The 15,449-nt window shown below is 43.2% G+C and overlaps 1 protein-coding gene and 1 long non-coding RNA gene across 3 annotated transcripts in view; one reads left to right on the top strand and one right to left on the bottom strand.

The window, feature by feature from the left end:
- DAPL1 (death associated protein like 1) overlaps positions 1 to 15,449 on the bottom strand; it is a 92,019-nt gene that overhangs the window by 32,766 nt on the left and 43,804 nt on the right. The window lies entirely within an intron of this gene.
- Positions 1 to 15,449, top strand: part of LOC139045193 (uncharacterized) — a 35,872-nt gene that overhangs the window by 1,508 nt on the left and 18,915 nt on the right. The window contains exons 3-4 of one of the 2 annotated variants that reach the window (XR_011503089.1): positions 12,082 to 12,153; positions 14,456 to 14,638. This is a non-coding gene — a long non-coding RNA (uncharacterized lncRNA). Of the gene's footprint in view, positions 1 to 12,081; positions 12,154 to 14,455; positions 15,293 to 15,449 lie in introns of those variants that run through there. The other variant, XR_011503088.1, reaches the window with a different exon arrangement.

Genomic DNA, 15,449 nt, shown 5'->3' with positions numbered 1-15,449 from the left:
TTCACTCTGCTTTGGAATGCTGGGTTATATGCTATTTGAAATCTCTTATCTGTGTGTAGGTGTGGGAAATGGAAAGTCATGAATTTTTTTTTTTTTTTTAAGATTGGCACTTGAGGTAACATCAGTTGCCAATCTTTTGTTTTCTTCTTCTTCTCCCCAAAGCACCCCCAGTACAGAGTTGTATATTCTAGTTGTAGGTCCTTCTGGTTGTGCTGTGTGGGACGCTGCCTCAGCACAGTCTGATGAGCATTACCACGTCTGTGCCCAGGATCTGAACTGAAGAAACCCTGGACTGCTGAAGCGGAGTGCGCAAACTTAACCATTTGGCCACAGGGCCGGCCCCCATGGAGTTTTCATTTTTTGGTGAAGAAGATTGGCCCTGAGCTAACATCTATTGCCAATCTTCCTCTTTTTGCTTGGTTGCCAATCTTCCTCATTTTGCTTGAGTAAGATTGTCGCTGAGCTAATGTCTGTGCCAATCTACCTCTATTTTGTTTGTGGGATGTCACCATAGCATGGCTTGATGAGCGGTGTATGGGTCTGCACTTGAGACCTGAACCCATGAAGCCTGAGCCACTGAAGCAGAGCATATGAACTTAACCAGTATGCCACCAGGCCGGCCTCAGAAAGTCATGGGTTTTAAGATGCAGAACAGCCAGGACAAGAACCTTGACTCTGGATTCTGGGTTTCTTCAGCCCCTGAACAGATTTTAATACAGGGTAACTTGTAGCATCAGCATTTTTATCTTTGCACATGCACTTGGGGTGGGAGGTGGGGATTAGGAGAGTGAAATCTGTTATTCAGATTCCTTGGCACGTGGTTGGCACAAAATAAATGTATGTTATTGATGTTGAAAATACCAGGAAGGAAAGTGGTGAGAGGTATTTTGATCTTAATTGCGTGGTTCCAGTAACACTCAGCAGGAAAGTTGGCAGCTCCAACTTCTGGAATTCCACTTCAGAAAGGGAGGGCCACAAATTCAGGTCACCAAAGAATCTTACTGATGCACTTGGGAGACAAAATGACAAACAGCTGTGATAAATGGTCATTTTAAGGGTTCTCCTCTGTGACCAGCGTGTATTCCATGAAAATAGAAAGGACAAGAAAAGAATCTTAAGCCTGAAACTATAGAAAAGGTCAGAAAATAGCTTGGTGGCAGGCAAAGAATGGAAATGTCAAAAATTGGGCTAAAGAAAGAGAAGAAAGTGAAAAAGAAGATGCAGAGACTATCTTGTGTAAAATGGAAGTTGGGTGGTGGAGTCTAGGAGTCAGAATTGGGGGTTGTGGGGGGAGCTGATTTCAAGAGCAGAGCCACATAGATAACTGGGCCCCACTTAAATGCCAGCATTCTGTGTTTTTAAGCCAGCAGGAAATGCTTCAGAAAAGTAGCAATATCCTTTGCTGAAACGCATTCAATTTAGAAGTGGAAATGTCAATAAGGCTGTGTTCCTGGGCTTTCCAAGCCAGGGGCATGTTCATGCTTTGTGTTGGCGAGTAGAAAAATAGAGCCCTTGGGTCTCAAAAGAGTATTTCTTCTAAAAATAAAGGCTACTGAAAATAAACTTTTATTAAATTTTCTTGCACAATTCAAATGCAGTCTTGTTTCTTTCCTGGCATGCCACATCCTGCTTCATTTGGAGAGAAAAACAGCTCCATTCTAAGCACCTCTTTCATTGTTTCTATCCCATGGACTCCGTATTCTGAAAGATTTTGTCAGCAAAACCACATTTGATGAGCAAGTCACAGTTCTGTTTCTCATCATCAAATGTATAGACCAAATTTTGGATAGGCATCTCCTCAGTGCTGCTAACGTAACAGCCAACAGTCTGTCTGAGCGAGCCTGGGAGGCAGAGCCGCAATTTGGCCATTTGACTACTCAAATTAGCTCAGAGTCTATTTGGTAGTTTTGTTAAAATGGAATTTGAATATTTTTAGGTAGGATGAGTGCTCTCAGATCTGCCAAAGGCTACCCCATTCCCTGTGGTGTTACTTCTGCTTCACGCATTTAGATGGATAGTCCGGCTCCTGGAGGTTCCCCTTGGGTGGGTGTGCAATTTCCTCTCGCTGAAAATAGTTCTGGATCCTGAGTGCTAATCTTTACCATTCCTGAGCAGCCTAGAGATCCCAGAATGGGGACCATAATTGTTCCTCTAAGGTAATCCATGTGGTTTCTGGGTGATGTGATCGTGGCCTGAGAATGTCTTAATCACCAGCTACCCCTTCAAAGTTTGGGCTGTTTCTAGCAACTTTTTCGTACTTTGCTCAACTTTTGTGCACCCATTTGGCCACAACGTCCTTATGGCAAACTACCATTCAGGCAATAAACTCTCTTATCACAGGTCTTTTGTTCTCTGTCCACTCATTTGGTTCTTCTTTTCATCTTCCTTTGATCTTTAGAGAGCAGTAGAGAGAAGAACGAGCTCTACCCAGAAAGGAAATCAAAATAACCTTTTAAAAAATACAGTAATATCCTCCCCTGATAGTGCCTTGGGTTAACAAAAAGAAAAAGGAAATTTGATCTGATTATTAGGGAAAAAAATATACTTAAACTGTATCTGCCAGAAAAGGTCACACCTATTTGACACTGTGGTTACCATTGTACAATTAATGAAAATCTGTTAAAAAAAAAAAAAAAAGGTGAGTTCCTATGTTATAAATCTTAGTTGCTCTTCATTTTATAATGGAACTTGTTTTTTAATTACTCTGGTATCAAAATATACACCCAAGCTTCGCTGCTGAAATTCTGCCTGAATTCGAAATGAGGCAGAGGAATATAACTTCTTGTAAGGCACTCATCACAACAAGAGGCAAGAAAACAGTGAGTAGTAATAATGTGGAAGAAGACGCACAGACTCCTAGGGCAGGAAGACCCTTGAGAAGTCAATTAGCTTAAGCAACTCATTTAACTTTTTTGGATTGTAGTATAATTTTGGTAATACCTCTAAACTTCTATTTTGTAAATTCGTTTGAGATTGAAAGTAGCATATGTTTTTAAAATATGACTAAGAGTTCAAAGCTTCAACTAAAAGAAAATCTCACCTTCTTTTGACCTTAACTCTGTAAATTTGAGCATAATAATTTAAGAGGCAGGATAGCACGTGGGTTTTGACTTCTGAAGGATCTGGATTTGAATACTGTCCTCACCACTTATTACTGGCGGGAGTGGGAGGTAGTTTTCTATGAGTCTCTCAGATTTCTGCACTTGTGACAGCTTTTGTATCAGATAATCTTTTCGAGGATGTTTGTGTAGTGAACAGTTTCAGAAGATATAGTGTCTCCCACCAGGGCAGTGGGCAAATTTGTTTGCTATCCAAGATAATAAAAACAATGTGTTTGGGGGGGGCAAGCGTTGGGGAGGTTTATTAACATCTCTGTTACAAGAAGGGGTTTCCTAAGCCTGGGGTTCCTCAGCTGTGAGTCAGGCCCACTGTGTGTGCATCACACCTGGCCTGCTCTCCATTGCCTTTGTAGGACTTGGGGGCAGGGGGAACTACCATGACCAACTGTCCTGGGATGCCCGGGACTTTTAATACTAAAACAAACAGTCCTGGGCAAACTGGGATGGCTGCTCACTCTAAGTAGAAAATTGACATGTACACGAAGCTCATGCTGTTTGCTGTGCAAGAAAATAAAGTCCTGGGGCCGGCCCTATGGCCAAGTGGTTAAGTTTGCATGCCCCGCTTCAGTGGCCCAGGGTTTCGCCGGTTCGGAGCCTCAGCGCGGACATGGCACCACTCATCAGGCCACGGTGAGGTGGTACCCCACATGCCACAACTAGAAGGACCCAAAACTAAAAATATACAACTGTATACTGGGGGTATCTGGGGAGTAAAAAAGCAGGGAAAAAAAAAAAAGATTGGCAACAGTTGTTAGCTCAGGTGCCAATCTTTAAAAAAAAAGAAAATAAAGTCCTTTGTCTCTGATCCAAGAGCTTTGCGTCTTCTGCCAGCAAGCACGAAACTGCAGCAGGCTAACTCAGGAGCTTGCAAGTAGGGTAAAATCTGAGACCCATCACAGTTCTTGACAGATGTTTGGCAAGTACTTCCTTAAGCCTCTTTTCTTCGAACTGTAAAATGGAGATAAAACATCTGCCTCAACAGTTGTGAGGATAAAGGAAATGGTGCATGGAAAGCCTGAGCACCTGCTCAGGTCATGGTAGACCCTCAATAGATGTTGACAGTTGCCACTTTATTACTATAATTCCTATTACATAGAATTGCTCTAATTCAATAATTTTGTTGGTTCGGTTGTATGTGTGTATCTTCCTCTCAGTGTTTTTACACAATAGAACATAGCACATGAAAAAATGCTCAATTAAGTATTTTTGATCACTTTTATTACCAAGATCAGATAGATTTGTGGTTGAGTCTAGTTACTGACTAAAGTGTCCCTCAACTGGATGATTCAGTGAATCTATATAGTTATTGCACTTTTTGTAAAGCTCTTTTTAATCTGGAAAACAATGCCTTAATAGTATTTAACAAATGACCTTTGACCTTCTCCATTAAAGATCTCCAGGAGACAGTGAAATTAAAGTTTCAGGTAACACTCATCAGACATCACTTGCTTGGCATCATATGGAAGCATTTCACTTCTATCATATAATAGAAGGTAAATGCCATGTGCGGCCCTGTTAATCTCAGCTGTTATGGCAAACAAAACTGAAAAATGGCAATTCTCATCACTATGCATATTTCTAAAGGTTTTATAAGTATTTTTTGTTGTGAATATGTGATGTATTTATGGTCCTTTCTTCTAAGAGTCAAAGACAGTTTTCTTTAGAAGAAAAAAGATCCCCAGGTTTTCTTTGATTTGCAGGATTTGGAATAACAAACATCTGGGCAGTCTTTTGCTCATCTGGCGATGTGAATAATGTTTGTATTTTGTGTGGCAGAGGAATGTAACATTCCTTTCATGGGTTACGAGGAAAGCATATTTAAAGTGAATGTCATAGTGAGATGATTTGAAACTGTCTAGGAAAATGGATCCATTTGGGACACTATGATTATATACCTCAGTTAGCTAGCTCATTTACGTGTGGATAAGACAAGAATGACAAACAGAAATGAAAACCCAGTGCCTCTGCCCACTCAGATGTGATCAAGAGCGAATAGAGCTCTTGCGTTATTCTATTTTTGTTCTGAAGCACTGATTTCTTTTTCGTTCGCGGGCTCAGTTCAGTTCTGGTTGTTCTGCAAATATAACATGAGACTCAGTAAATTCACTCTTAGGCCATCAGACTTTATCTTTTCTGAACTGGCAACTGCCTTGGTATTTCCTTTGGATCAAACGTGATTTATGGCTTGATGTTTATCTGTAGGAAATAGAGAACAGTCAGAAATGTTGCCTAACAGAGCCAATGAAGTTCTTAGTGTGGTGTAATCATACAGACATGGGGTATTCCTCTCTGGCCAGAGTTGAAAATCATCCAACAGCCTTGAATGTTCTGTTGGTTTCTGTACATAGTAGGGAAGCTAGACCCATCAATAATGACCACTAATACACATTTAAATTTTTAATCTTATTTATTTTTATGGAGGTAAAATTGACATTTCTTAAACACTAGAACTGTTTGTTCCTGTTTTCCTTCACCTCAGTTCTTTTGACTTGAGTCAGGAACTCCTCTCTCCATTTCCAAATGGTTCAAGCCTCTTGCCTCTGAACGTGCTTTTCGTAACCCCAGAGCCTTGTCTGCAGACCTTGTTCTCTTTATTCTGTAGGCCCAAGGCTCCACACTTTTGTCTTACCCCTGAGCTATTGGTGAAATGTCTGCTGGAAGCTCTCTCCCCCGCCCCAGAGCCGGCAGCCCCATGACTCTGATCAGCCTTTTGTGCACCCCACCTTCCTCCAGAGCTGGCCTCCATCCCTCCCCTATGAGTCTGCAGCTCTACACCCCTTGCCCAGAATAATTTGTTGCCTCAGCTAAGTGATTTCCACAGCCTTGGGAGACAACTTTGGGCGAGTTGTTGCCCCTATTGAATCCTGACCTCTGGGTCTGGGTCACACTCAGAGGCTTTGTCTTTGGCTGTAACCCTACTGTTTATCTCTGTATTAGTCTGTTAAGGCTGCCGTAACAAAGCACCACAAACTTGGAGGCTTAAACAACAGAAATTTATTGTCTCACAATTGTGGTGACGGAAGTCCAAAGTCAAGATGTCAGCAGGGCCATGCTCTCTTTCTCTGAAGGTGAGAGGGAAGGATACGCTCCAGGCCTCTCTCCCAGCTTCTAGCCTCAGACGTTCTTGGTTTGTAGATGACTCTTTTCCCTGTGTCTTCACGTTGGCTTCCCACTGTGTGTGTCTGCCTCTGTGTTCAAATTTCCCCTTTTTATAGGGATACAGTCCTACTGGATTAGGGTCCACCCTAATGAACTCCTGTTAACTTGATTTTTGGTAAAGACCTTATTTTCAAGTAAGGTCACACTCACAGGCACTGGTGTTGGAACTTCTACATCTTTTTGGGGGATATAATTCAATCTGTTACAGTCCCATTGCCTTTACATCTTGGCACTCTGTTTTCAGTGCAGGACCAGAAAAGCCCATCTAGAAACTGACCAGGGGCTCAGGCCACGGGATGAACTCAGGCCTGGCTCCGGGGCAGTGAGCTCTAAAGTCCATCCAGGATCCTCACCAAGCCACGCACCCTGGGGCGTGCCTTCTTTTGCCGTGATGCACAGCCATGTTTCCTGAGGCTTCAGCCACCCAAAAGGCGTTGCCTTTTTCTAGCTTGCACAAGTTGCTCTACAAGCTAGCTGAAGTCCCATAAGGTCAACTTCTGATTTATTCATGGCCATTTAGCTATACTGAACATAGATTTTTTCCAATTCAGTTATTTTGTACTCGTATTCATGTATAAACTATGTAGTCTGTTTTGCTTTTAAAAAATAGGTGTAACCTTTCTTTTAGTAGAAATAGCTTCACTGTCATCATTTTTTTTTAATAGATTTTTTTCCTTTTTCTCCCCAAAGCCCCCCAGTACATAGTTGTGTATTTTTAGCTGTGGGTCCTTTCAGCTGTGGCATGTGGGATGCTGCCTCAGCATGGCTTGATGAGCAGCATCGTGTCTGCGCCCAGGACTTGAACCGGTGAAACACTGGGCCACTGAAGCGGAGTGCGCCAACTTAACCACTCAGCCACGGGGCCGGCCCCATTGTCATCATTTTTATCATCAGTCTAAAATTTATTTTCTGTAAAATTTCAAGGTTCAGAGGAAGGAAGCACAACAAACCTATACTATGCGTCAGATGAGTTAAGATTCACACAGGCGACTTAGCCTGGCTCCCTGCCTCCCCTTCCATTCCCGTCTCTCAAGTGCCTCGCAGGCTCAGTGTGTGAAAATCTGGAAGAAACAATTATTGCCACTCTTTTCTCATAGCAGCCAATTGTAGAGTGAAAATTGAGATCTGGACTTGGTTATCATTTGCAAAATTCCAGATATAGTTCACTAGTGGTTTGTAATTAAAACAGAAAATTCCGTCTACCACTGTGTGAACCTCCTCTCCCGAGATCACGATTGAGCGCTGAACACATTTGAATCACTTTCAAATCTCGTCATTGTTCATTAAATTCACTGGACAACAGTAGCCCGGGCTCAGCTTTCTAATTCTGGAGTTTGGCAAACACGGGCAGTATCTCTGTTGCTCACTGGGGCTGGGAATGCCAGCTTCGGAGAGACCAGCCTGAATGGCATCTGCCTCTCCATTTGATGCCGACTCTGTGCTCAGTCTTCCCATAGATTCATCTGCCTGGGCGTCTTTGCCAAACCAGTAGAGTAAGTCTGCATGGGACTGGAGACTATTTCCCTCCCCATGACCTCTCCAGAAAGCTCAAAAGCACAGGACTCTGAGATAACGACCTGCTGATTTAGCAAGGTCCGTGGCTAATGTGTAAATCCCAGGTTGTGCATTGTCCTGAGGAAGTAGACGATGTCTAAAAAATTGCTCAGTGGAAGTCATAAAAAAGCCATGGTATATCAGAGTCTACTCTGGGGATAGATTTAGGGGTAGGTTCATGATTTTTTGTCAGCATGTACTGCTTTTCTAAATAAAATCTGAGACTGCCCTTCTAATGTTTTTAGATTAAGCAGGATTTTTCTGTTACCTTTTTCTTCTTTATCTGTAGTGATAGTTTATAGCCTCACAGAAGAGCCTGTTTTGTGCTCGTTAATTTGTATATTCATACAAATATTGGAATAGAATACTCCCAGAGGGTGAAATCAGAGACGCAGGAGCTCTGATGTGGATGGCAGAGGCGGCTTCACGGAAGCAGAGTAAAAGTGACTCTTTAAGAGACGTGTTGAAGTGAGCTGGGGGAGGGTACCTGCTTTGTAGCTTTCCTGCAACATGAAGAAGCAGGGGCCATGGAGAGCCCTCTCAGGGCCAGTGCTGGCTGCAGCAGGGTCAGGTCCTAAGGAGTGGAGTGTTGCTAGTTTGGGGGTGGGGTTAGGGGGTGGGACAAGAAGCCGTAGCTTTCCAGGGCATGGTAGTAGCTTCCATCACCAGACCATTTTTGCACCGTGATTTTGGAAAGTGCCCCAAATGCCTAGCCTCTGAGCATGGTTCTCCAGCTTTCCTGACACTTTTAGATAAGCCACCCCCAATTCTTTCAATAAATTCCTTTTCTGCTTAAATCAGCCAGAGTCAGTTTCTGTCATTTGTAGCTAAGAACCCTGACTCATTTGAGCACTCTGGTGGGGAAGCCAGAACTTGATCCAGAGAGGTGGACCACAGAGACCACATTCCTTAGCCCTGTAGGCACCACCTCTGCTTCGGGCTGGTCATTGTGCTAGGCTCTGGTCTGTAAGTGCCTCACCCAGGTGACCATGTAAATTATTGTTCAAAATGGGACATTTTTGAGAATGGAAAGGGCTACTATTTGTAGTTATGCCAGGACTGTCCCAGGCAAATGAAATGGTCTTCCTATCTACACGCCCTACTGAGGAATTATCCCTTTCTCCTTATGCTATAGAGGCGAATGGGATCTGCTGGGAATTATACGCGTCGTTTAAGGACCAGAGCTAAGGGTCAGACTCACTTGATCCTATCTTCAATTTCCCAAGATAAAGTCAATAATGTCTATTTAGTTTCTTTATTGGTAAATATTAAAACCCAAGAGGAAGTACATTTCTAGAAGGATAATGCCCACCTGCCCTTAAGTGCATATGCAGAACTGTTCCAGGTCATGCTCACCATGAACAGTAATTTTAAGAAAAAAATAAAGCAAAAGGGAAAGCACTACATTCTTTTCAATGAGCCCACAAAATTAACAAACTATGAAATGACTTGGTAATTGAGGATACACCTGAGACAAGGTTAGTGGTTCCATGGAAATCCACAGGGCAGAAGCATACAGAGACATTTTATTTTCTTAGTTGCTGATAGCCTTCCCCCTGACAAGGGCATCATATTTGTTTGGAAGAAATACGCATAATAAACTGCAAGAGAAGACTAAGGCCCCAAGGGACAAAGTCAGGAAACAAGAGGAAATGGGTAAACTGCTTTACAAAGAGGGTTTCTGTCAGTGGAGCAGCCTTTGTTTGGTTAAGCACCTTTGGAGAGTTTGGGTCTGCAGAGGGGGCTATGCAAAAATGGGCTCAAAGCTGGAACAGAGCTCAAATGCTCTGCACGGAAGAAAGACTAGGGAGAGAGAATTAAGGAGGGAGAAGCCAGAGGGCTGGGAGCTGTATGGGGGAGTCTTAGAGAGAAAACCACTCCTATAACAATGCTATTGGGGGCAAGGCCAGCAAGGGTCTTTAGGAGAAGAGAAATATCTAGTGTGCCACTTGATTTGGTCTCTGTGGCCCACAAAGCTTCAGTAAAGACCAGAAAAATGAAACTGAAGTACTTGAAGTAATGGGCTTCCTGTGAAAATTGGTGAAGGGTCTGCATTCTGCCTCCAAGTTGACAGGGGTTCAAGATGTCCTTAATATACTTGGATCAAAGGATGGCTGATCATTTTTTCTGATAAAAGTGTACTTATTTTGCATCTTAGCAGAGAGCCAGCAGAGGTGGGGAGGAAACCATAACTCTGGGAGAGGTGAAATAGATGAAATGAGGAACAACAGAGGGGAAGAGAAAAAGGATTAGAATTCTAGGGAGAATTTGGGCAGGGAGCTCTGTCAAGATGCTAGCTCAATTACAGACGCGGAGTGACAAAGGGTGGCCAGGAAAGGGTCAGGTGAAACAGACGTCCCTGCATCACTGAAGGCTTGGATAGCTCACACCATGAGTCCTAGAGAAACATGACCAAGAGGCCCAGATAAGCAAACGACTTGGGACACTGGGGACAAATCTCAGTGATACTGTTGAAGAGCACCCTACTATCTTTGGTGAAACAATAGGCGATTTTCCTCCATCTGCTTTTAATTTTTCTTTCTTTCTCCAGTTATACCAAGTAGATTAACCAGGCGGATGTATGAAGCAGAAAAAGGCAAGCTTGTGACTTATCTTCCACTCCTGCTTCTTCTTTTGTTCACTTCCAACTTCTCCCCACTTCCAGCTTCTGCCCCAATATTTTGAGAATAAAGTGTCCCAATATTTTGAGAATAAAGATTTTTTAACAAAAATCTCCAGAAAAACTGCAATAGCAGTTGCTTCTATTGATTAAAAAATACATATTGTCAATGCAATGACATTTCAATTGGATATTTATCTTATTAATTTTAACAGCATCTAAATACAATTGAAAAAATAGTAACACATATTTGTTAGGATTAGATTTAACTGTGACAAAGATCTGAACAACAGTGGCTTAAACAATATAGAAATTTATTTTTCTATTACATAAAAGTCTGGTGTGGGGCTTCTCAGTCATTGGCAATCCAGACTGCTTCCAGCTTTTGACTTCACAGTCACTAGGGTATGGCCCTTGTCATCATGGTACAAGATAGAATTCTATGTAACATTTCCATAGCCTAAGAAGTAGAGTAGAAGAAGGAAGGAGAGAAGAGCACATATCTCGGTTGTTTCTTAAGGAAATTTCTGGAAACTTCTATGTAATCTTTCTTCTTACATCCCATTGACCAGAACTTAGTCACATGGCTACATCTAGCTACAAAGAAGCCTGAGAAATGGAGACTTTATTCCTGCCTGTCACATGCTCAGATAAACTGTGGACACTCTAGAAGGACAAATGTTTATTGTGGTCATTAGCACTTTCTGTCCCAATAGATGTGTGGGATTTGTCCACAGCCATACAGCAAGTTAGTGCAGAGTGAGAACTAGCTAAAACCCAGTTCTCGCAGGTTTCCTTTTGCTTGTTGTCTGGTATTTTTATTCTAGCTCCTTATCTTTTCCACTGAACAGCACACATATTTCTACATGGGCAGATGCCTCTCTGGTGACTTACCAGGTTTTCTAAAATTGCCATTTTCCTTTGTGTGTGTGACATTCTGGTAATGTATGTGAGGCTGGTATGAGTCCTCTTGCCACACTTAGTACCACATGGCAGAATATTCTCAAGTCATAACAGATGAGAGATTTTGGGCTTAGGATGGTCTCTTGAGCACCTAAGAAAGTGCAGAGAAGCAAGGAGGCAGATAAGAATTGCTTGCAGCGCTTGGAGGAATTCAAGAGATAATCAGGCGGGGCTGCACTTGGCAGAGACTGAGATGAGACCCTCGGGGGTATGTAAGAGGGTGAAATATGTGAGTAATAAAGGAAGTCTTAGTGCTTGGGAGACCTCTTGCGTAACAGACTTTCAGGAGGTGAAAAAATACGTACGCTTACTATGTGGTTGCTGTATGCAGCTCAAGACAAAAGATGGGAGCCTTCCTGTTTAAACAAGGCATTAGAACCACGGCTTCCAGTTTCCTTTTCCTTTGTGCACTACTGTGAACTAGCAGGTAAAACTGGGGTCTCAACATTTGCAGAAAACTGACACTCACTCTGCTTAATACTCTCTTTGAAATCCAAAAAGGACAATTTAAAACTGATAATTTCTTAGCCCTTTTACAAGGTCAGGTCCTCACTTCAGATCACAAGAAAGCGGAATTACATAGAAGATTGCCTCATATGTTTCCTCTTTGCTTCTGCTGAGAATTACTAATAGATATTGAGTTTAGCTTTGTACATCTTTCTGCAGGAACAAGAAGTGTGGAGCCAACTCTTAACTCTGATGTGAAATCTCATTGGCCAGTTGACTGCTTCCAATATGGTACGGCGGGGACTCAGTCAGGGTTTAATCACAGAAGCAGAACTTCTAGGAGTATTATGGAGGAAGGGGTTTGTTACATAATTGTGGGAGAAGCTGGGGAAGTAATGGCCTGAAAGGAGGAGTTGGAGAAATCAGAGGAAAGTCACTAATCCGCCTCCAGTGAAGGGCTGGCATGGTGAGTGATTTGGAACTTGCCAGGGAATCTATCTGGGAAACCAGATACATCCAACTGTCAGAGTAGGACCATGAAGGAGAGCTGGTGAAGGCGTGATCTCCGTGCAACTATTGCTTCTGAAGTCTATAGCCAAGCTTCTGGTCGGGGGACCTGGGCTGCTCTTGGTCCGTAGTGTCGTCATTTGGGAACAGCTGGACACAGAGCAGGAGAGAGCGAGAATAAGCTGGAATTTGCCTGCATCTCTGTGTCTGTCTATCAATTTCAGAGAATAATGACTTCTGCTTTACTCCTGCCTTCCAAACTTCACATAGGGGGCCAACCCCATGGCTCAGTGGTTAAGCTGTGCTCTCTGATTCAGAGGCCCAGGGTTTCCCCGGTTTGCATCCTGGGCGTGGCCCAGGGTTTCACCTGTTCGGATCCTGGGCGAGGACATGGCACTACTCATTAGGCCATGTTGAGGCTGCGTCCCACATACCACAACTCGAAGGACTCACAACTAAAATATACAACTATGTACTGGGGGGATTTGGGGAGAAAAAAAGCAGAAAAGAAAAATTCAAACTTTGTACAGATTCTCCTTTTGGCCAACTCAGAACAACAAGGGGATTCTGGGAAACGTAGTTCCAGCTAAACCAAGTTGACACAGTACACATCCCTACAGTAAAATAGCCTAAAAAGGGAGGGAAATCATAGTTTATACATTTCAAGAAAGATTCTAAGATTAATGAGTCCCTGGTCTACCTGGTTCATGTATTTACAAGTACAAAAATGAGAAAGTCATAGAAAATGAACCAGTTACAAAATATCACACAATATTTACATTTTATAAGTGTGGAGCATCTATAAGATTTTGTCCTTAAAATTTCCATTATAGATCTGGTTTTTGTTTCCAGTAACTACAGGGGAAAAATGTCCAGGAGAATTAGTTGAAACACTGAAAGCTTTCCTGGGTTTGGTAGAGTATCAAGAACAGAGGCCTGTACTCTGTGGACCACAAAGTCTCCCATGCCATTTAGAAAGGTGATTTATCTCGGTAACAATACCACTAATAGTTTCACACTTTGTGCTTATTAATGTTTACTACAGATTATTTCCCTTAACTCCATTTAGCTGTCATCTCAGCTGTTTTCTGGCACATTAACAATATGGCAGACCACCAAAGGAAGCCTGGTCACAGCCTTAATATTATGCACAAAATAATTTGGCCGGTGCATTGGATAGATTGGAAAACCAGAGCAGATTTCATTTTACTCAGAAGATTCCAAGGGGTTGTGGCATCTCAAGCGTGACAGCCTTGTCGTCTTTGTAGAGCAGAGGCCTCAGAGAAACGTTAGGTTGAGAGCTTTGAAAGAAGAGACCTCTTTAGTCTGGGAATTCACACAATAGGGGAGCGCGTGCTGAAGCACTTCAGCCTTGGCACTCTGTCTGTCTTCTCCATGCAGAGGCTCGGTTGAGAGGCACTGAAAGGTGGCACCCCTTTTCCACAGGCTTCCATTAGCTAAGCTCAGGGCTGGCCCAGGGCCAAACCACGGAGGAGACCACTCCTTCTCTGGTACCTCTCGTTCCATTCTTTTTTGCCTTTTAGATACCCCCTCCTCCAATGCTGGGTGTTCTCATTAAACCTTTGATTGCTTTGAGGTCATTCAAAGTTGTTTGCCCCTTAGGCCAGCTTTGATTGGCCAATGCTTTATGTTTCAGACTTTCCATTTTCTCTGCCCCCATAAAAATGTACATTCCAGTGTCCCTCTGCGACCTTCCCCTCAGCTATTATCACAATATTACTAATGGGTCCAGAAATATTCAGTCAACAAGAGTCTCTTTAGCAGTAGCAATTGGGTGTGTCTGGCTTCCCAGATTTCCCAGCAAGTTCCAAATTGGGCAGTCTGATAGAAAGATAATTTGGGCAAGCCTTTGGCAGTTTCCACTGGCCACCTCCTCTACCTACGTGTTGGGTAAATCACAGATATAAATGTCTGTTTGGTTAATTATTAATGTGATTGATGGTTACTGACTGCTCAAATTCAAGGTCATAAACGTTTTGCATCTGTTAGGCACTTGATGAATGCTTATTGGCTCAAGCGGTCTTTAAGTAGTCTTTGTAAAGGATTTTACTCTCTTACATTACAGGGACAAGTGGGACACCAATATTCTGGGAAGGAGTAAACAGTAGCTCCAGAGAGGAGTAGCAATTATGGATAGCGAGGCTGTGTGTGTGGTCTGGAGGGCCTTGCCACACATAGCAAGGACATCTGAGGCTCTAGGCCAGGTGTGTCAGCACACCTGAGCTTGTGGCAAGATTTGGAAAAGAAGGTGAGTCATTATTGGGATCTGTCATGGAAACGGGTGGGGAAGTCCCAAGTGCAGCCATGGCAGACAAAACAACTGAGCGAGGCCTACAGAGTCTGTGTCTGAAGGAGGTTCAAACCATTCACAGGAACTCATCCTTTTCTAGAGGGTCTTGGATCTCTCAAACTCCTTTCATAGGTCCTGTCAGGGTGTCAGTCCTACACAGGTAGGTCCTGCACTCTTATGTGCTAGGAGTGTAGGACAGTGTCTGCAGCTTTTCCTGCCTGTAGGGCATATTTGGTGATTGGCATTAGCCACTTACTGTTGAATAAACTCTGCCTTTCTCATTGAACTATCCATTGAGGGCAAGGACTGAGTTTTGGTACTTTAGGGTCAGCTCCAGGTCCCACACACAGTAGGAAGCCCAAAATGGTGGTTACTGATGGTGTTTGGCTAATTGCTTTGACCACACAGTCTAGTAGAACAAGAAGCAGACTTGGAGTGAAAGTATTTTGGAGTGAATCTTGGTTTTCCAGGTTGGTCAGCTCTAACTTTGGGCTACACACAATCTCTCTGGGCCTTAGTTTCCTCATTTATAACGTGGAGGTCTGACAGTCCTGCCTACCTCCCAGGGTTCTTGGCAAGATCAAATTGGATCATGCTTCTAAAAGTGTGTGGTTGGGGCTGGCCCGGTGGTGCAGCGGTTAAGTGTGCACATTCTGATTGGCGGCCCAGGGTTCACCAGTTCAGATCCCGAGTGTGGACATGGCACCGCTTGTCAAGCCTTGCTGTGGTAGGCGTCCCACATATAAAGTAGGGGAAGATAGGCACGGAT

Source organism: Equus asinus, chromosome 4 (assembly GCF_041296235.1).
Source record: "Equus asinus isolate D_3611 breed Donkey chromosome 4, EquAss-T2T_v2, whole genome shotgun sequence".
In the NCBI taxonomy this organism is placed as follows: Eukaryota; Metazoa; Chordata; class Mammalia; order Perissodactyla; family Equidae; genus Equus; species Equus asinus.
This window is presented reverse-complemented; position numbering and strand designations above follow the sequence as displayed.